The sequence below is a fragment of the Haematobia irritans genome, chromosome 3, assembly GCF_050003625.1.
Source record: "Haematobia irritans isolate KBUSLIRL chromosome 3, ASM5000362v1, whole genome shotgun sequence".
Taxonomy (NCBI): domain Eukaryota; kingdom Metazoa; phylum Arthropoda; class Insecta; order Diptera; family Muscidae; genus Haematobia; species Haematobia irritans.
Genome location: NC_134399.1, coordinates 61867947 through 61890453, shown reverse-complemented (window position 1 = coordinate 61890453; position 22507 = coordinate 61867947). Strand labels below are relative to the sequence as shown.

Sequence of the window (22507 nt, the reverse complement as noted above, 5' to 3'; positions counted from 1 at the left end):
GAGCCAGAATTGGAGAATGGGGGTCGCTTATATGGGGGCTATATACAATTATGAACTTGATATGGGCCAATTTTTGTGTGATTGGGGATCGATTTATCTGAGGGCTATATATAACTATAGACCGATATGGACTTAGTTAGGCATGGTTGTTAACGGCCATATACTTGCACAATGACTCGGATGAAATTTGCTCCTCCAAAAGGCTCCAAAATTAAATCTGGGGATCGGTTTATATGGGCGCTATATATGACTATGGACTGATATGGACCACTTTTGGCATGATTGTTAAATATCATGTACCACCACGTATCAAATTTCAACCAGATCGGATGAATTTTGCTTCTCCAAAAGGTCTGGGGATCGGTTTATATGGGGGCTATATATAATTATCGACTGATATGAACCAATTCCTGCATGGTTGTTGGATACCATATATTAACATCACGTACCAAATTTCAACCAAATCGGATAAATTTTGCTCTTCCAAGGGCTCCGGAGATCAAATATGGGGATTGGTTTATATAGGGCCTATATATAATTATGGACCGATTTCGACCAATTTTTGCATGGGTGTTTGAGGCCATATATTAACATCACGTTCCAAATTTCAACTGAATCAGATGCATTTTGGTCTTCCAAGAGGCTCTGAAGGTCAAATTTGGTGATCGGTTTATATGGGGGCTATATATAATTATGGACCGATGTGGACCAATTTTTGCATGGTCTTTAGAGACCATATACTAAAACCATGTACCAAATTTCAGCTCGATCGGATGAAATTTGCTTCTCTTAGAGGCTCCGCAAGCCAAATCTGGGGATCGGTTTATATGGAGGCTATATATAATTATTTACCGATGTGAACCAATTTTTGCACAGTTGTTTGAGACCATATTCTTACACCATGTATCAAATTTCAGCCGGATCGGATGAAATTTGCTTCTCTTAGAGGCTCCGCAAACCAAATCGGGGGATGGGTTTATATGGAGGCTATTTATAGTTATAAAGCGTTGTGGACCAATTTCTGCATGGTTGTTAGAGATCATATGCTGACATCATGTACCAAATTTCAGCCAGATCGGAGGAAATTTGCTTCTCTCAGAGGCTCCGCAAGCCAAATCGGGGGATCGGTTTATATGGGGGCTATATAATAATGGACCGATGTGGACCAATTTTTTTACGGTTGTTAGAGACCATATACCAACACCATGTACCGAATTTCAGCCGGATCGGATGAAATTTGCTTCTCTTAGAGGCCTCGCAAGCCAAATTTGGGGGTCCATTTATATGGGGGCTATACGTAAAAGTGGACCGATAGGGCCCATTTACAATACCATCCGACCTACATCAATAACAACTACTTGTGCCAAGTTTCAAGTCGATAGTTTGTTTCGTTCGGAAGTTAGCGTGATTTCAACAGACGGACGGACGGACGGAAGGACATGCTCAGATCGACTCAGAATTTCACCACGACCCAGAATAAATATACTTTATGGGGTCTTAGAGCAATATTTCGATGTGTTACCAACGGAATGACAAAGTTAATATACCCCCTTCCTAAGGTGGAGGGTATAAAAATACCATGCGCCAAATTTCATCAAAATCGGTTAATTTTGCGAACAACAAATACTAGACAGACGGACGAACTCCAAGGTATAGATCGATACAGTGGGTGATTCTGAGTCGATCAGTTTATATTTTATGGGGTCAATAAAATATAAACCTGTTATAGACCCCATAAAATATAAACCGATCGACTCAGAATCACCCACAGAATATTTGAAGATAAGAAAGAACCAAACTTTAGCGAAGAATAAACTTTTTCTTTTATAGATTACAAATGTCTTTATAGATTACAAAACGTCGACCTCGACCTTATTTTTCATCGTCTGTATCCCAGTATGTCCTTCCGACCCGCCGAAGGAAAAAAACTTTTTAATGTATCCCAATAAATTATAAATATCCTAATTTCAATTTTATAAATTCCTAGCTTAACCCGGCCCGCTTCGCTGCGCCTTCCGAAGCGCATTTGTAGGAACATTTTGCGTTAACTTAGTCAACCATATTCTTCGTGCTGAAAACAAATTCGAAAAGATTTGAATTCTTTCAAACAAATCGGACTACTTGCTCTTTCGTTTATAGGTTCAAATACGGCGGATATGCAAAATAGTTCGTCTTAAAAAATGTTCTTTATTCAAGTAGTTGGACAAACTTCTACATTTCTTGTGAATTTTAAGTGTGGTTTGTCAATGAAAGGTATCCTTCTCCTCAACATATCTGAAAATTAAGCACTGTATTATAATAACATACAAAGAATTACTGTTTCCCATCTAATAAATCGGAAAAAGCAAAAGTAGTAAACAATTTTACCACATTAACATTTGCTAAAATGTTGGAAAATGATGCACCCTCTGCCAATTTCATGTAAATTTAAGTTCTTTACTAAAAAGAAGTCTGGCAGAAGCCTGTGCAAAAATCATAAAATTCCCATTTACGGACAACCCTCTACTTTCAATTAAAAAAAAAAAAAAAAAAAAAACGGACAAAAGGGAACCCTCTCCCACCTTCGCCCCACTCTGACCTGATATCGGACTATCACGTACATTAACATAATTTCATAACTACTCAATGGTCCCTATGAATTCAATCGAAGTAAATCGACAAAGTTTATTTAAATTTTCCCCTTCTCCAACCAGATATCGAAAAATCATATACTAATTTAAAAATCATGTATACATTTAATCACCTCCTTCCACGTTCCCTGTTAATTTCAAGTAGATCGGAGATGTTTAAATTTTGCTTATTGTTTTAAAGGGACATCACTTTCCCCCATACAATATCGACAAACACCGTAGTGAATAGCACCCATAAACTTCCCTGAAAATTCTTCAAACTTCCTTTCGTTCATAACCTTCCTCCACTGCCTTTGTAAATTTTAAGAAAACTTAAGAATTTTTGTTTTTTTTTGCAGTTTTAGAGGAGGACCTACTCCCCGACCAAATATCGAAAAGTGATATAGCGTATCTTTTGTAAACGTCCCAGAAAATGTCAAGCAAATTATAAGCCTAAAGGGGCGGCCTCTCTTCCGTCCAAATATCACAAAATCAGGTATCAACTATTAATATCGTAACCTCTCCCCAGTCGTCTGTAAATTTCAAGTAACTCGGTAAAGTTTAATTGTTTCTCTGTATGTAGTTACTTTAGAGAAGCGGATGTCTCCCTATGTCCTTTTATTTTTATTAAACAATTAGGAACCTGATATAAATATTATAACCTCGCTCATTTTTCCGTAAAATTTCAGTCGGGGGAGTTTAGTTTTGTTTTCACTGTACTTAAAAAAAAAGTCGTGCAAAGGGGTGGTCCCCCTCCCCGACCAAATATCGAAAAATAATGTAACGGATTTTTGTCTAGATCCCAACCCCAACATTCAATGAAAATTTCAAGCAAATCGCATAATTTTGTTCCAAGTTTAAAAAAAGTAGGGCAAGGGGGAGGTCCCCCTCCCCGTCCATATATGAAACCATCAGGTACCCCATATTAATTCCATAACCTCACCGCATGTTCTCTGTAAATCTCAGATAATTTAGAGAATTTTTGTTTTTTCACTGTACTTTAAAAAAAGTCGAACAAAGGGGAGGTCTCCCTCCGCCACCAAATATCGAAATATAAAGTAGCGGATCTTTATCTAGATACCAAACCCAACCTTCAATGAAAATTTCAAGCAAATCGGTCAACTTTGGTCCAATTTTCAAAACGTCCGGCAAAGGGGAGGTCCCCCTCCGCGACCAGGTGTCAAAAAATGAGGTACCCTATTTTCACCACATGAACGCTCCTTACGATCTCTGAAAGTTTCAAGTAAATCGGTTCAGCCGTTTCGGAGCCAACTCGGAACATACAAACAAACAAACAAATAAACAAACATAAATTGAATTTTATATATATAGATTTTCCATTATTATTGTGTAAAAGTGACAGTTTTGTCTCAATTTTTATTTGTTTTTATTTTTTGTCATCAATGATATTTTCAATGCTTATAAACCTTACAACTAGAAGCTTGTAATATGCTGTGCGATGCAAAAATATTTTAACCATTCATCGGATCTTATTGAGAGGAACATCTCGTTAAATCCTCAACTACCATTACCTTAAATCCACATAAACTGTTTTAGTTATTTAAAGTTGGGGAAAAATTAATTCACGTGAAATTTTAGCGTTTTAAATGTTTAACTTAAACAAAAGGTAGAAAAGTTGCTCAACTGTATTTATGGGATTGTGGCATGGAGTCATAGAGAATGGTTATAAGCTTGGATAGAAATGTTATGGGTGTAATCAAGTTCCTGGAATAACACTTACACCTCAATCATTCAATGTTACCGCATAAAAAAACGCAAAGGTGGGAGAAATTCTCCTTAGTAACAGATTTAATGAAAAATGTTAAGTAGAAATTCTGAGAAATTCTTATCTACATGGTAGGCAAGGGTAATTCATACCATCCATGAAAGAGTATAAAATGTGATGTAACTAACAGAAATGATTGTAGAATGAACCAATTACACTTGTATAGATAACTGATAAATTTGAAAAATGCCTGAATACACTTATGAAATAAATTTAACAGAAATCAAAAACAATTCTTCAAATTTGTTGGGTGCCATATACACACAAAGAAGTAAACCGTTTGGAAAACGTGCCCCGAAAACGTTTATCTTTTGTTAGAACTTTTTGAATTTCTTTGAAAATTTTAAACGTTTATCACCAAAAAAAAATTCGTTTGTTACAAAATTTGTATTTTTTCAATTAAAACAAGTATATACGGCCATAAGTTCGGCCAGGCCGAAACTTGTGTACCCTCCATCATGGATTGCGTAGAAACTTCTACTGAAGACTGTCATCCACAATCGAATTATTTGGGTTGCGGTAACACTTGCCGATGGCAAGGTATCTTAAAACTTCCTAACACCCTAATATATACCACATAGTCCATACGTGGCATATATTAAACTAAAAAAAGCCGATTAAATACGTATATAATTAAGTTTAAGGTTTCTATAGAAATAAAATTTTGACAACATTTTCTATAGAAGTAAAATTTGGAAAAAATTTCTATAGAAATAAAGTTTTGCCAAAATTTTCTATAGAAATAAAATTTGAAAAAATTTTCTATAAAAATAAAATTTTGACAAAATTTTCTATAGAAATAACATTTTGAAAATGTTTTCTATAAAAATAAAATTTTGGTAGATTATTTTTGGCTCGAGTGGCAACCATGATTATGAACCGATATGGACCAATTTTTGTGTGATTGGGGATCGGCTACATATAACTATAGACCGATATATACCAATTTTGGCATGGTTATTAGCGGCCTTATACTAACATCACGTTGCAAATTTCAACCGGATCGGTTGAGTTTTGCTCCTTCAATATTCTCCGGAGATCAAATCTGGGGAACGGTTTATATGGGGGCTTTATATAATTATTGGCCGATATGGACCAATTCTTGCGTGTTTGTTAGAGACCACATTCTAACAACATGTTCCAAATTTCAACCGGATCTGATAAATTTAGCTTATCCAGGAGGCTCCGGAGGACAAATCTGGGGATCGATTTATATGGGGGCTATATATAATTATGGACCGATATGGACCAATTCTTGCATGGTTGTTAGAGACCTGCTTCGTAGTGTGGTACAAGGTATAAAAAAGAAGTAAATGCCGCTGTAATCAGAAATACCCACCACCTTGGATTAAAAAAAATATATAGTTTCCTTTGAAAATGCATCGTAGTAGCCGGTTATATTGTATAGAATTTCAAGTAGAAATTAAATTTTAAATTTCTGCATCGCATTTCGAATTTACAAGAAACCTTTTTATTGCATTTATATAAGAGCTTTCTTGGACCAAGTAGATGAAAAATTTGCCCAAAGTTGGCTAACACAATTCCAAAATGAAATAATTTGTCGGACTTCGGCCGGGGTTTTACGCATTATAAGTGACTTATGTGGTTCCATAATAATAAATGTGATAATAAATAATAAATCAAATTACAAAAATTAGTTTTTTTTTGTATTCAGTAACATATATTTCATTTTTCATCAATTAACCAAAAAAATGTTTTACTCACATCATCAGTAGATCATTCGATGGTGGGCAAAATCCAAAAATTAGTCCTACAAAGAAATAAAATAGAGAACACATATTATTATATTATTGTAATTGTTAAGCAGGCATATTAGAAGAATCTTTCAAATTTACTTGAAACAATGACATTTTTATGTTTGTTTTATTTTCAAGACAAAATTATAAAAGTCATTTCATCCTTCATTGCTTGCAAAAGTTTGAATTACGTTCCTTTTCTTTACCAGAACTTTCAATGAAACGTGACAAATTGGATCTAAAGCTTTTTTTATTCTTGCAGAACATTCTGGTTATGCACAACACGTGCTACTTGGTCAGACGAAATTGCAAATGTTGGCGTCTCCATAATGATTGTCAAAATTAATGTAAGAGTTGGCATAACCGCCATTGAGGATTCCTACGCTTTATGAGTGGTTAGCGCAAATAAAGGGCTGAAATTTAAATTTTAACCTTAACTTAAAATTTAACAGCCACAGTTCAAAAAGATCTGTATTAATTTTAGTAAAAAGTCTTTATTTAATATTTCTAAAAAATTCTTCAAAATTAATGGAACGTGTTTCCATTTGTTGAATTTTTGTTTTATAATTACAAAACAAAACAAGTATATACGGCCGTAAGTTCGGCCTGGCCGAAGCTTATGTACCCTCTACCATGGATTGCGTAGAAACTTCTACTGAAGACTGTCATCTACAATCTAATTACTTGGGTTGCGGTAACTTTTGCCGATGACAAGGTATCTTAAAACTTCCTAATACCGTAATATATACCACGTAGTCCATACGTGGTATATATTAAACTTCAAATGACCGATTAAATACGTATATAATTAAGTTTGACAAAATTTTCTATAGAAATAAAATTTTTACTAAATTTTCAAAAGATTTAAAGTTTTGACAACATCCTCTATAGAATTAAAATTTTGACAACATTTTCTACAGAAATAAAATTTTGCCAAAATCTTCTATAGAAATAAAATTTGACAAAATTTTCTATAGGAATAAAATTTCGACAAAGTTTGCTAGATTATTTTTGCTCGAGTGGCAAGCATGATTATGAACCGATATGGAACAATTTTTGTGTGATTGGGGATCGGTTATATATAACTATAGACCGATATGGACCAATTTTGGCATGGTTATTAGCGGCCATATATTAACACCACGTTGCAAATTTCAACCGGATCGGATGAATTTTGCTCGTCCAAGTGGCTCCGGAGTTCAAATCTGGGGATAGGTTTATATAGGGGCTATATATAATTATGGACTGATATGGACCAATTTTTGAATGGTTCTTAGAGACCATATACTAACACCACGTAGCAAATTTCAACCGGATCGGATGAATTTTGATCCTCTAAGAGGCTCCGAAGTTCAAATCTGGGGATCGGTTTATATGGGAGCTATATATAATTATGGACCGATATGGACCAATTTTTGCATGGTTGGTAGAGACCATATATTAACACCATGTACCAAATGTCAGCCGGATCGGATGAAATTTGCTTATCTTAGAACAATCGCAAGCCAAATTTGGGGGTCCGTTTATATGGGGGCTATACGTAAAAATGAACTTATATGGACCAATTTTTGCATGGTTGTTAGAGACCATATACTTACATCATGTACCAAATTTCAGCCGGATCGGATGAAATTTGCTTCTCTTAGAGCAATCGCAAGCCAAATTTGGGGGTCCGTTTATATGGGGGCTATACGTAAAAGTGGACCGATAAGGCCCATTTGCAATACCGTCCGACCTACATCAATAACAACTACTTGTGCCAAGTTTCAAGTCTATAGCTTATTTCGTTCGGAAGTTAGCGTGATTTTAACAGACTGACGGACGGACGGACATGCTCAGAATTTCACCACGACCCACAATATATATACTTTATGGGGTCTTAGAGCAATATTTCGATGTGTTACAAACGGAATGACAAAGTTAATATACCCCCATCCTATGGTGGAGGGTATAATAAAGCAAAATTTTGAATGAAAGTTTAAAAACTTTCTTTTTATTAAAATTTAAAAATTGTCATTAATGTTGCGTAAATTGCGTGTCCTAAAAATAAGGTTGCATAATATTTCAAATTAGGTCAATATTTTTTTCAGTGTGTTCTCTCACTTCAAACGATTTGAACATTTGCATCATAATAAAATTGTTGTAACAAGTATTCTTTATTTTAATACATTTCTCCCTCTTTTGGTCAAAATACACTATACAACAAAACATTTCAAATAATATTTAGTATATTTAAATAAATCTGCATATTCACCATACTGTTGTGAGGGAAAAAAAACACAAAGTGAAAAAATTCCAACTGATAACATATTCCAACGATTAGCCTTGCATATTTATTAGTCCGTTTGGCATTAATTAGCAATGCTATTGCAGACGATACATAATAACCGGAGAAAATATATACAGCAGTTATGTGTACATCCGGCCCAATTGTCCCATCATGAATACAATGAATGAAACTAAAACAATAATTTCGGTATACCAAACAAACATATCTAATCACTTTCGGGGGTGGCAAATCGATTGTGTTGGGACGTGACTGAAGTATCAATTGAGTATAACATTAAGGTGGATGCCACAAGTGTATTTCGCTGAAAGAGTGAGTCAAAAGAAACATTAAATAAATCGATTTCCGACTATATAGTGTTTATAGTTGTTGTACCCCATGGAAATTGATGTATGAAACAAAAAAAGGAATATAAAAAGACAAAACAAATTACAAGGATTAGACATATAAGTTTCAATACCAGTTCGTGGAAGCGAGCTCCCTCTATTGGATGAGTCCAGTGTGAAGTAGGTGAGAGAGAGAGGCCTCGTGATGTGAAGTAAATGTCTCGTTCAGAACGGAGAAGTAACCTTACAAATGCCTGGAGATGCCAGCTAACATATCACCGACCTGGTCTCTCGAGGCAACCGTCTCTCGTCATACTGCACTGGTGGGAAGATATTGATTTCTGAACTGCTGCCATGTGCGAGGCCTTTAATGCCGCCCATATTCCCTTATCACTGCATATTAGGGATGCCAGACGTGCTCTTTTAAACAGCACATGTGCTCTTTTTAAAAAAATGTGCTCTTAAAACAAGATAGGCTAAAAGATCCCGCAAAGTGATCCATTTTTAGTTAAATAGTCTTTTTGTACATCCCAACAAATATTACTCCAACGCGATTCAAGAAATGGTAAAAGTAAACTAAATGTCACACTACGAGATTTTCCTACGCCGTTATTTTCTAATTCAATAGTGTTTTACTTTATATATCAGAGTCGAAGAAGAGCACGCCGATATTGCTTCTTCACTTTGTATTCTGTTCTAAATGTAAACAAATTTCTTTCAATAACATTTTTCACAAAAACACCAAAAAATGACTTACAAAGTATTGTAAGAAAATTAGCTTGAGTTGAAAGTGGGTTATTTTATGTTTAATGGTGTTTTCTTTTCTGAAAAAAGTGCTTTGCCTTCATTTTGTCTGTACAGAATGCACATTTTTAAAATGTTACCAGCAACCTAAAAAAATGCTATCTTTTCAGCGGGCAGAAAAGAATTCAAGGAAGGAAACAGGGCAATCGCAGCACTCTCGTTTGTTGGCAGTGCTGAAAATGTCCGTAATTTGCCCCTATGCGTGGCGATATTTTCACAACAGAATTCGAAGCCTTTTCGCACTTTTGCCTGTTTTTTTTAGAAAAGAACCTAAAAAGTACATTTTCCGGGCAAAATGCAAAAAAAGTGCGCATTTTTTACAAGAAAAGAAAACGCCATAAGTTATGAACATTTTTGTTATGTTTAAATGAATTATATTTCAATAAATTGGAATTAAATGTTTTTATTGTATTTGAAAAAGTGTGCTCTTTTTTTCGTATGTGGTCTTTTTATAAGCTGAATGTGGTCTTTTTGCCTCTTCAAAATCTGGCACCCATACTGCATATGTATGTCTTTCCTGAAATCGACCTGAATGGGCTTGGCTCGTCCTGGATGTGGCATGGTTTTGGTAGATTACCCTTCTGCACTTTATCAGGTGCTTGTGGGTGAGGAAGTCACAGTGTTGCTTCACCGAAAGAACTTTTGACTCATGCTGCAGAGGCATTTGGAGAGACATCCAGAGGCAATCCGCAACGCTGTATTTAACATTGTATGACTTTTTCCATTGTTTCAGATTGGTGCTGACTAAGTAATCCCTACGTGCAGAAATGTAGTCATTAGTCTTGATCTCTTTACCTGATGCAACTATGGAATAGTCGTCCGCATAGGTTATCAGGTGGACATCCTTTTGGTGGAGTAGGAGCTCCTACCGCGCACAAGTTAAAAAGGAGGGGAGACAGCACACCGCTTTGAGGTACGCCTTATTTACTCCTCCTGGGCGAAGATGTTTTTCTTCTAAAGACTGTCTTCCTCTTACTATTCAAACCCTCTGCGATATTGACTGTGAATTCACTCAACACAGTGGTCGTACTCCTACCCGAGTGAAAACTAGCCAACATTAGGTGTTCTGTGAAGTAGGACAATAAGATAGCTCCGAAAAACTTGGTGACGGGGAAAGAAGAGTAATTGCTCGTTACGAATCTCCAAGATGTGTATGTTTTCCTGATTTTAGAACTCGAAAAATCTTCCGCATTTTCCTGATGTCTGGTATTTTGATAGTGTTGAGGCCAACATTGAAGGTATGGGCCAGAAATCTGACCCCAGTCTCTCTTATATGTTTCGACATACACATAGCCAAACCATCTGGGCCAATTGCGATGGAGCTCTTGACGGCCTTTATCGCTTGAAGCACTCCTGACTGATGTACATTAGCCCTTTCACTCCACTTAGAAGGACATTCGAAAAATACACCAAATTCTATTTTCCCACATAGTTTCGATTCATTTCTCGATGTAATTTTAAAGTAGATGCTTTAATCTAAATAAGCTATAAATATTGTCCATATTGGTGAGGTCTAAAATACATTTTTATAAACTTCTTTAACAATAAACGAAAATTTGAGACAATTTGTGTACTGTATGTTTCTAGTAAATGGACATTTCTACAAAAACTATAGCTGATACTTCTACGGGTTCTTTTTTGTAAGATATTATGTTGAAAGATATCATAGGCCAAATATCGCTTATTTTCGTAAGGCCATTTGGTCACAATTCAAGAATCAAGTTTTCAGAACAAGCTCATATAGCTCTTGAAGTAATTGAGGCAGGTTCTCAAAATGACAATTTTTGTTCTACATGATGCTAGTACTAGTAAAAACAGAAGAAAAATTAAAGTTTTTATCTTTAGGTTTATTTCGGTAGTGAAAGGGTTAGGGTGCTGTCTTGTCTGAGTGCACGGAAGACTCGCCTTTGGCTTCTGTGCGCACGGTCCACTATCTGGAGGTGTTCGACGAACTGTGTGCCGAAAGCATTGTTCTTTGGAGTTTGGCCTCCAAACCAAATGGAGCTCTAGTCTTTTTTTGGGGTTCCAAATTACCGATCATAACCGTTTGGATCCAAGATCGAAATCTTCCAAATATTTGCGCTTGGAATTTTTATGAAATAATTTGTGTATGTATAGCAATTGTGATAATACTACCTTATTAGCTTACTAGCCGGCACTTCAGCAGCCGACAAGTTTAGATAAAGTTCAGCGTATGGCGTGCTTGTGTATCGCAGGCGCATTCCGTAAGATAGGAACAGATTCCCTTAATGGCATGCTACATATATTGCATTTAGACATTTTGGCCAACCACACGGATGAAAAAGACTGTTTTTCATATGTTTGGCTATAAACATTATATGTTTGGAACACAAATTTTTAAACACAATATTTTTGAGTGCAAGCATATAATGTTCATAAACTAGCATAACATGTTTGGGACATATATGTTAATATGTTAGAACATATTATGTTTGGGACATAAAATGTTTGTAAATATAATATGCTTGGATGCAAACATATATTAATTTAGAAATAGCCTATAAACATATATGTGTTTAGTAGCTTGGAGCGCTATTTAACTGGGAGCGATATTGAATTAAGTTGGTGGTTGTTGCTTGTTATTATAAAATTAACATTTTATTTTTCCTTGGGCAATTGATCAGCTACTTCTTTGATCCTTACAAACTGTGTGGTCCGCTGTTCGAATCCCCGTCCAGCAAAAGGTAAAATTAAAATAAAAAAAATTATAGAATTGAATAATTTCTTCTACAATGTTTGTATTACAGAAAAAGGTGCTAAGAACTAAAAAATCTCGTGGAAGTGAGAAAGATGTGGGGGAATATACAATTGGGCAGAAAAAAAATTTTGAGCATTCAGGTCGAAAACCTATGTTGTTAGCACCTATATTACCTGTTTATTTTCATAATTCATTATGATTGTAAATATATAAATAAATAAATACAATTTTGAGAACAATATTGTTTGGGAGAATTTTTTTTAAGCATATAATATTTTTGGGTGCAAAATGCTTCCAAACATATTATATGTTCACATAATAACATATTGTTTTTTGGAAGACAACATTCTTGAATTTGGATGCAAAAATACAAAATGTTTGGAACTTAGACTACCCAAACATATATTGTTTAGACCAATATGCTTTCAAACATATTATATATTGGAAGAGATCAAACATATAAATGTTTGGGCAATACCCAAAAATATATATGCTTGAAGCAAAATATGTTTGGGAGTATATGTTACAGAAGCGATTTTTTGTGAGCGTGCAGTCAGCTGCAACAACGGCTGTGCGGTTGCGCGAGCTATCGCTTGGTCCTAAAAAAAGGTACGGTCACAGTTCGGTCCACAAAATAATTCCAGATGTGCCATATGTAGTGGATTACACTCTGGCGAAACCATTTTTCGACAAAAAGTTTTAAACTCTAATTATATAGTGAGGCGTGGTGCACACAGACCCCAGGGGATGGCTCCAAATTGGATGGACAATATTTGCAATAAGGAAATATTTGCAATAAGGGTGGTGGCGAATTGGCTGAGAAGTAATGTTCCAAAAAATGTTGGCATTAATATATACTCAGACAGTCAACCTGCAATAAAATCCTTGTTCCTTAACTCGAAAACGGCAATCGAATGCTGAAAATCTCTCAACGAGATGGCTGAGCAGTACAATATTCACCTAATATGGGGCCTGGTCATAGGAACATATCGGGGAACTGCGAACCGGATGAGTTGGCAAGGCTAGGGACTACCTTACATATTCCAGGGGAACTAGAATCTGTTGGTATGCCTCTGGCTACCTGCAATCTCTTACTGCGTGAGAAGGCTGTTATGATGGCAAATGATCGATGGGAGAATTGCAAGGGTTGTAAAGACACAAAAAAAAACTTAAAACTTAAACCGCACACTAGATATGGTAGTGTTCTCGAGACGTCAGATATCACTCCTGATATCTGCTATAACGGGTCGTTGCCTGATAGGCGATTTTGCAAAAACTATTGGCGCGAAGTATAATGATTATTGTATGAGCTGTCATGTTGCGGAGAAAAAGGAATCAATTAAACACCTCTTGTGTGAATGTCCTGCATTTTGTGTAAAGCTCAAGCAACTTTTAGGAGCATATAGCTTCAGATTACTGGCGGATCTGGAAAACGTTAACTTAAGCAGTCTGCTAATGTTTTTGGAACAATCTGCTTGGTTCAACAAAGGAAAATAATCGAGAAAGTTCAACGGTTAAAACTAGAATTGCCCATATGTAATAGGTACTTTTAGTTAATGTGGTATCACAGTGGACTGAATAGTCTAAGTGAGTCTGAATCTTCATCGGGCTGCCACTTTAACCTAACTACCTCGCGCGAAAATTGAACTAAATTGTTTTCCATAGTTTGAGATTTCCACAATGCGTTGTTAAAACCAGGAAAATGTTACACTCTGTTGTACTTTTTAACAGCAGTTCACAAATTAAAACCCCCTCTCATGGAAGAAAAAATTTTCTAAAAGTAAAGAAGAAAATCATTTGGCAACAAATCATGACCATTTTAACCATACCATAGTTCATTCTTACTATTTTTGGGAATCGTACGAAAATTTTTATTTGATTTAGTTTTTATTTAACTTAGTGGGCGGTCATTGATCTTTATACCCACGGTTAGTTCATAAAATGTTTGAAACATAATTAAGACAACGATCATTTCTTTGGACTGTGGAAAATTTCACAAAAATAATAAAATTTAACTAGAAACAAATTTTTTTTTGCAACAAAAATAAGTTAAATTTAGCGTTGGTTTATCTACGGATATTGTTTTTGATGTTGAATTACCCCATTAGCCCAGTTACATATGCTACGGTAAGTCAATTTACCTGCAACTTTCATTCGGTTTATCAATATGAGACACCTTAATGTATCTCTTGGGTCAGTCGAATGAATTCCTTTCCATCTTTCTTGTGTTTACAAGGCACGTTATCCTTCAATAAACATTGTATTGGAATGTTCCTTGTTACTTTCAGTTCCAGCCCTTTGGGGGATAATTTTAGTTCTTCTTTATTTGTTACATCTCAAACGGCGACTGTTGCCGAAATGTTTTGAAGTCTATGAAAACTTTATGAGAAACTTACAAACTTTTCCTTGGTATTCCTTTTGGTTATTTCGTAACCAATATCCAGTGGCGGAGATAAGGACTGTGACAGCACAAAACCGATGGAAAAAACTTAAAGCAGAAACAACATTAAAGACTTTATTTTAAAAATAAATTTTAGACGAAGCATTGCCATAAATGTGGAGATGAAGTCGATTTTGAAGATTGTGTGGGCTGTCATTTGGGATCGATATAAATCACAGGATTCGGGATTTCAAAATATTGAATTCCGAGATTTTCTGGGAAAACTATATTACATAAATCCAATTTGGTTTAAATCAATATTATTAATAAAAAAATTTAACAACAGAGCATAAGAGTAAATTAAAAGCAATTTCAAATTGCGACACTCAAAAAAAAAAGTTTACTTGGATCAAAAGATTTTGACCTTCCCTTAAGGATTTTGGTATTGATTCCGAGCCAAAGATACGGCTTCTTAAAAATAAAGACATTTTTTACGAACCTCCCAGGCTTTAAATCTAGAATCAAATAAATTAAAATTGGACACAATTGTCAAAATTTCAAGATTTGTGTGCTAAATTTATTGAAAAAAATTTTGAGGCAAGGATTATAAAATTTTAATTAAAATGTCATTGTTTTAAAGAATTTTGTCCTTAGCATTGCGTAAATTTTGAGCCTTAAAATTTAAGTTGCATAATCTTCCATATTAGGTCAATATTTTTTTTAGTGTACTTAATAAAAGATATGAACACAAAAATGAATTAAAAAGCTATTTCATATTGCTTTCGTACTTAGCAAAAGATTTTAAGGATTTTATTTTATACTTCATTAACAAAAAATCCTTCAAAGCTGCAAATTTAACATATTTAGATTATTTCTTCGGGAATCAAAATCAAATCAAAATAAAAAATCCAGGAATCAAAATAAAAAATCCAGGCCGATTAAATACGTAGATAATTAAGTTTATATAAATAAAATTTTGACAACATTTTCTATAGAAGCGAAATTTTGACAAAATTTTCTATAGAAATAAAATTTGGAAACATGTGTTTCTTTTACCAAATGGACTCTCAGTTTTAAAATATCAAGAAGGCGTAGCGAAGCGCGCCAGATACAGCTAATCCGATATATAGTAAAACCAATGATCGATATAAATTTATATGAATACATGGTCCACAATTTCATTCAAATGTATTTTTTATGTTCTACACCCAGAGAAGGAATATGATCACCCAAACGTGTTTCAAGAGCAACATGTTATGTTTGGGCGGTGAACATGGAATATGTTTGTCGTAACCATATCATTTTCTCGAAAATTATGTATTTGATTTGAACAACCTTGTTTATGTTGGGCGAGGAAACGAAATATTTGCGATAAAAATGCCAAAACCCAAAATAATATCAAAACATGTTTGGGGTGATCATATTCCTTCTCTGCATGTATGTAACGACTATGTTCAACATAAACCCAGATTTTGATATTGGCCCCATATATATAACAATAAATAACAACTTCGCAGGAATTTAGATGACGGGGGAAAATGTTGGTCTATAGGCTATAATATAGTCGGCCCGCAAACCTTTAGCATTTCCTTATTTGTTTTGATTTGCTTTTTAAACCTTATTTCACACAGCACATCAGCTCATTTATATTACAAACATATAATTATGAAAATGAATATTCACCCATGTTAGGATAGATGACATATGGTACTGCTCCATATTGGTCTTTACACCCATACAAACAAATGACAGGGCAATTTTGTGTGGTGATGTGACCAAAGCCCTTTATCATAATCAACAGCATATCACTACTCTGCAATATCCACATCTGAAAGACTTATGTTAGTTAACTTTATCATCCTGGTGATTGTGAACATTAGTAACATCCGTATGTGTATGTCCTTTGAGAGATGTGTAGTTATTTGGTTCCATTCATCTATTTGGCCAGCCCACATGCGCCTTCATGTGATGAACTAATGTTTATTGCTGGAACCAATTGTGTGGTTGATGATGGCTAGTAATTTTTGGTTATTACTCCTGTGGCAACTAAAGGTTTGAGCTTACCAAATCTCTTTACTTTACATACTTAGCAATTTAGTATCTAAATATCATTGTGTGCTAAGTCGTAAATGGAACTATGAAAGCAGTAACATTTTAAAGTAACATTTGGGAATGGAAATCCATAATTATATATAGCCCCCATATAAACCGATCCCCCGATTTGGCTTGCGAGGCCCCTAAGAGAAGCAAATTTCATCCGATCCGGCTGAAATTAAGTACATGGTGTTAGTATATGGTCTCTAACAATCATGCAAAAACTGGTCGACATCGGTCCATAATTGTATATAGCCCCCATATAAACCGATCCTCCGATTTGGCTTGCGAGGCCTCTAAGAGAAGCAAATTTCATCCGATCCGGCTGAAATTTGGTACATGGTGTAAGTATATGGTTTCTAACAACCATGCAAAAATTGGTCCACATCGGTCCATAATTATATATAGCCCCCATATAAACCGATCCCCCGATTTGGCTTGCGAGGCCTCTAAGAGAAGCAAATTTCATCCGATCCGGCTGAAATTTGGTACGTGATGCTAGTATATGGTCTCTAACACCCATGCAAAAATTGGTCCACATCGGTTCGTAATTATATATAGCCCCATATAAACCGATCACCAGATTTGACCTCCGGAACCTCTTGGAAGACCAAAAATCATCTGATTCAGTTGAAATTTGGTACGTAGTGTTAATAGATAAATCTTCATCATTGTAAGGCTGCATGTGCTGCCTTAAAAGTTCTCCTGATGAAAGGGGACATAGACATAGTTCTTATTCAAGAACCATATGTTTATAGAAACAAAATATGTGAATTAAGTACTCCGGGGTTCAAACTATTGCAGTATACTGGTAATGTAATTCGAGCCTGTATAATTGCTAAAAACGAGCTTAACTTGTTTCTGCTTCCTTCAATGTGCAATGCAGACACTGTCGTTGCCAATTTAGAAATAGCCAAATGCAAATATTGGGTATCTTCGGTCTATATGGGACATGACAGGGAGATGCCTCCATGTTCCGTTAAGACCTTAGTTGAGGAGTCACTGAAAACAAAGACGAAACTCATAATGGGATGCGATGCGAATGCGCATCATAGTATATGGGGAAGTAGTGATACTAATGCAAGGGGAGAGTCGCTAATAGAGTTTATTTTGCGTACTAATCTGGTAGTTTGCAACAAGGGAGATGCCCCAACCTTTGTCACTAAAAACAGGCAAGAGGTTTTGGACATCACCTTGGCCTCGCAAGAACTGAATGAAATGATATCTGAGTGGCATGTTTTAAGTGAACACAGCTTCTCAGATCATCGCTACATCAGTTTCAAATTTGATGTTCATATCACCAAGACCATATTTTCGCCAAATGTTAGGAAAGCTGACTGGAATAGGTATAGGGAATCGTTCAATATGATGATACCGGAAATAACAGAGACAAATATGAGAAATGTGCAAGATATCGAACACGCAGTGGAGCGGATTACTAAGGCCTTCAACATCTCACTGAAAGCTGCATGCCCTAGAGGAAAGCCAAGGGGGAAACATCGACCACCATGGTGGTCTACGGAATTAAGTAATATGAGGAAATCCTGCAGGAAGCTCTTTAACAAGGCAAAGTCCACCAGAGCCCCTGAGGACTGGGGCGCTTACAAGAGGAATCTGAGAGGATACAAGCGAGAACTGAGAAAGGCTCAGCATAACTCTTGGAATGATTCCTGCAGCAGTATTGAGAATACGTCCGAGGCTTCCAGACTACGGAAGGTTCTAGCATCCACCAACTCCGCTCCAGGTTTCATTAAAACATCGGAGGGAAATTGGACAACGTCCAGTGAGGAGACGCTGGAGGTACTATTGGACACACATTTTCCTGGAAATCAGACGGTTGAACCATGTACTGGCGGTGCCACAGTTGCTCAGCGGTCGTTTCCTGTCGAGGAAATTGTATCGGAAACTAGAATAAGATGGGCGCTAAATAGCTTTGGACCATTCAAATCCCCCGGACCTGATGGAATTACTCCGGCGGAGTTACAAGCTGTAACTGACAAAATTATCCCCTGGTTGTCAGTGATATATAAAGGATGTATCAACTTATCATATATCCCACACAGAAAAAAATGTCACGAAATTTTTTCCAATTAAAATCTTAATTGAGTTTTAAAAAATATTCAATTAAAAATTTAATTGAATCAACAAATTTTTTAATTGAAATAAAAATCAATCACACAAATTAATAGTATCAATTAACTTTTTAATTGGATCAATTAATTTTTTAATTGACTGTCAATTAATTTTTTAATTGATACTATCATTTCTGTGATTGAAGACATTTCAATTAAAAAATTAATTGGATCAATTAATTTCGTGATTGAATCAGAAAAAAATTTTTTTGTGTGCAGGAAAGTGGAGGGAAACAAAAGTCGTTTTCATACCTAAAGCGGGAAAAGCCTCTCACTCGAGGGCGAAGGATTTCCGACCAATCAGCTTATCCTCATTCCTACTTAAGACTCTGGAGAGGATGATAGATATTTATCTTAGAACTAGCATCGATTCAAGGTTGTTCTCGAAAGGACAGCATGCATACTCGAAGGGCAGGTCTACTGAGACCGCACTACATGAACTAGTCAGCTTTATTGAATGCTCACTATCTGTCAAGGAATACACAATCGTGGCGTTTCTAGACATCGAAGGGGCGTTCAATAATGTCCATCCGAGCTCGATATTAAATGGACTGACAACTCTGAATGTTGATCCATGTATACTCAGGCTGTTAGACGAACTGCTAATGAAGAGACGTATTTCAGCCACACTAGGACAAGCAAACATACAAAGGTATGTGAACAGAGGCACTCCCCAAGGAGGAGTTCTATCACCACTTCTTTGGAATGTTGCTATAAATAGCCTTCTGGTTATTCTAGAAAAAGAAAGGATAAAAGTGGTGGCATACGCAGATGATGTGGCTCTGGCAGTCAGGGGAAAATTCCCATCCACAATCAGAGATATTATTCAGAGGGCCCTCCGGATGACTGAGAAATGGGCGAAAGACAATGGTCTTGGGGTAAATCCTGCAAAGACAGAATTAGTCATGTACTGCAACGATCGCAAAACACCCACGGTTAGGCCTATTTCCTTAGGGGGTATTGAAATTCCCTTTGGTGAATGTGCAAAATACCTTGGCGTTATTTTGGACAGGAAGCTGAACTTTAAGCTTAATATTGAAGAAAGGGCGAGAAAGGCAACTGTAGCTTTGTACTCGTGCAAAAAGGCAATAGGAAAAAAGTGGGGACTGAAACCAAAAATTGTGCATTGGCTATACACGGCAGTGGTTAGACCTATAATGCTATATGGTGTTGTAGTCTGGTGGCCGGCACTTCAGAAACCGACTGGTTTAGATAAAGTTCAGCGTATGGCGTGTTTGTGTATTTCAGGCGCATTCAGCAAGACAGGAACAAATTCCCTTAATGTCGTGCTGCATCTATTGCCTTTAGACATTTTGGCCAAACAGTCAGCTGCAACAACGGCTGTGCGGTTGCGCGAACTATCGCTGTGGTCGGAAAAAGGTTACGGTCACAGTTCTGTCCTCAAAATAATGCCAGATGTGCCTAACGTAGTAGATTACACTTTGGCGAGTCCACTTTTCGACAAAAAGTTTGAGACTCTAATCCCCAACAGTGAGGCGTGGTGCACACAGACCCCGGGGAATAAAGAATATATAGATTTCTACACTGATGGCTCCAAATTGGATGGACAAGTGGGGTTCGGAGTATATTCTAATGATCTGGAACTTCGAATAGCGAAAAGATTACCTAATCACTGTAGTGTTTTTCAGGCTGAAATATTAGCAATAAGAGAGGTGGCGAATTGGCTGAGAAGTAATGTTCAAAAAAATGTGGGCATTAATATATACTCAGACAGTCAACCTGCAATAAAATCCTTGGACTCTGTGTTCCTCAACTCGAAAACGGCCATCGACTGCCGCAAATCTCTCAATGAGATGGCTGAGCAGTACAATATTCACCTAATATGGGTGCCTGGCCATAGGAACATACCGGGGAACTGCGAAGCGGATGATTTGGCAAGGCTAGGGACTACCTTACATATTCCAGGGGAACTAGAATTTGTTGGTATGCCCCTAGCTACCTGCAAGCTCATGCTGCGTGAGAAGGCTGTTATGATGGCAAATGTTCGATGGGAGAATTGCAAGGGTTGTAACGACACCAAGCAAATATGGCCCCATTTCAACTTAAACCGCACACTAGATATGCTAATGTTCTCGAGACGTCAGATATCACTCCTGATATCTGCTATAACGGGTCGCTGCCTGATAGGCGATTTTGCAAAAACTATTGGCGCGAAGTATAATGACTATTGTATGAGCTGTCATGATGCGGAGGAAAAAGAATCAATTAAACACCTCTTGTGTGAGTGTCCTGCATTTTGTGTAAAGCGCAAGCAACTTTTAGGAGCATATAGCTTCAGATTACTGGCGGATATGGAAAACGTTAACTTAAGCAGTCTGCTACTGTTTTTGGAACAATCTGGTTGGTTCAACAAAGAAAAATAATCAAGAAGGTTCAGCGGTTAAAACTAGAAGTGCCCATATGTAATAGGTACTTTTAGTTAATGTGGTATCACAATGGACTGAATAGTCTAAGTGAGCCTGAATCTTAATCGGGCTGCCACTTTAACCTAACCTAACCTAACCTAGTGTTAATATATGGCCTCAACCTCCCATGCAAAAATTGGTCGATATCGTTCCATAATTATATATAGGCCCCATATAAACGGATCCCCAGATTTGACCTCCAGAGCCCCTTGGAAAAGCAAAATTCTTCCCATTCGGTTGGAATTTGGTACGTGATGTTAGTATCCAACAACCATGCAGGAATTGGTTCCTATCAGTCCATAATTATATATAGCTCCCATATAAACCGATCCCCAGATTTGACCTCCGGTGCCTTTTGGAGAAGCAAAATTCATCCGATCTGCTTGAAATTTGGTACGTGGTGGTAGTATATGATATTTAACAAACATGCCAAAAGTGGTCCATATCAGTCCATAATCGTACATAGCCCCATATAAACCGATCCCGAGATTTGGTTTTGGAACCTCTTGGAGGAGCAAATTTCATCCGAGTGAGTTGAAATTTGGTACATTGTGCTAGTATATGGTCGTTAACTAGGTCCATATCGGTCTATAGTTATATATGGCCGTCAGATAAATCGATCCCCAATCACACAAAAATTGGTCCATATCAAGTTCATAATTGTATATAGCCCCCATATAAGCGACCCCCATATTTCAATTCTGGCTCTCTACGTACAAAAATCCATATCGATTCGTAATTATTTGTAGACTTACCTATACATAACTTTTTTGTCTAATATATACCATGTATGGACTAAATCACAATTTAGAAAACGATTTTAAGATATTTTAAGATACCACAACCCAAGTAATTCGACTGTGGATGATAGTCTTTCGTAGAAGTTTCTACGCAATCCATGGTGGTGGGTACATAAGATTCGGCCTGGCCGAACTTGGGGCCGTATATACTTGTTTTTAATATTATCATAATTTTAATTTTTATGAACCAATAGTGTTTTAATTAAAAACGTGGCTAGGTTAGCTTAGATATAGTGGCAGCCCGATATTTCGGGCTCCCTTAAGACAATACAATGCTGCCCTATGTTTAGCTTCATGACAAGGGACATCCTTGTTATAGCCTAGTCCGAACGGCGTTCAACATTGCGGTGAAAAAAACTTTGATAAGCTTTGAAACACTCAGAAATG

At 36.4% G+C, this 22507-nt stretch overlaps 1 protein-coding gene across 1 annotated transcript in view; it reads right to left on the bottom strand.

The window, feature by feature from the left end:
• The window catches only part of LOC142232130 (uncharacterized), an 825742-nt gene that overhangs the window by 278310 nt on the left and 524925 nt on the right, over positions 1-22507 (bottom strand). The window contains exon 5 of the mRNA XM_075302843.1: positions 6121-6166. The gene's annotated coding sequence lies outside the window, so the exon portion shown is untranslated. The remainder of the gene's footprint in view (positions 1-6120; positions 6167-22507) is intronic.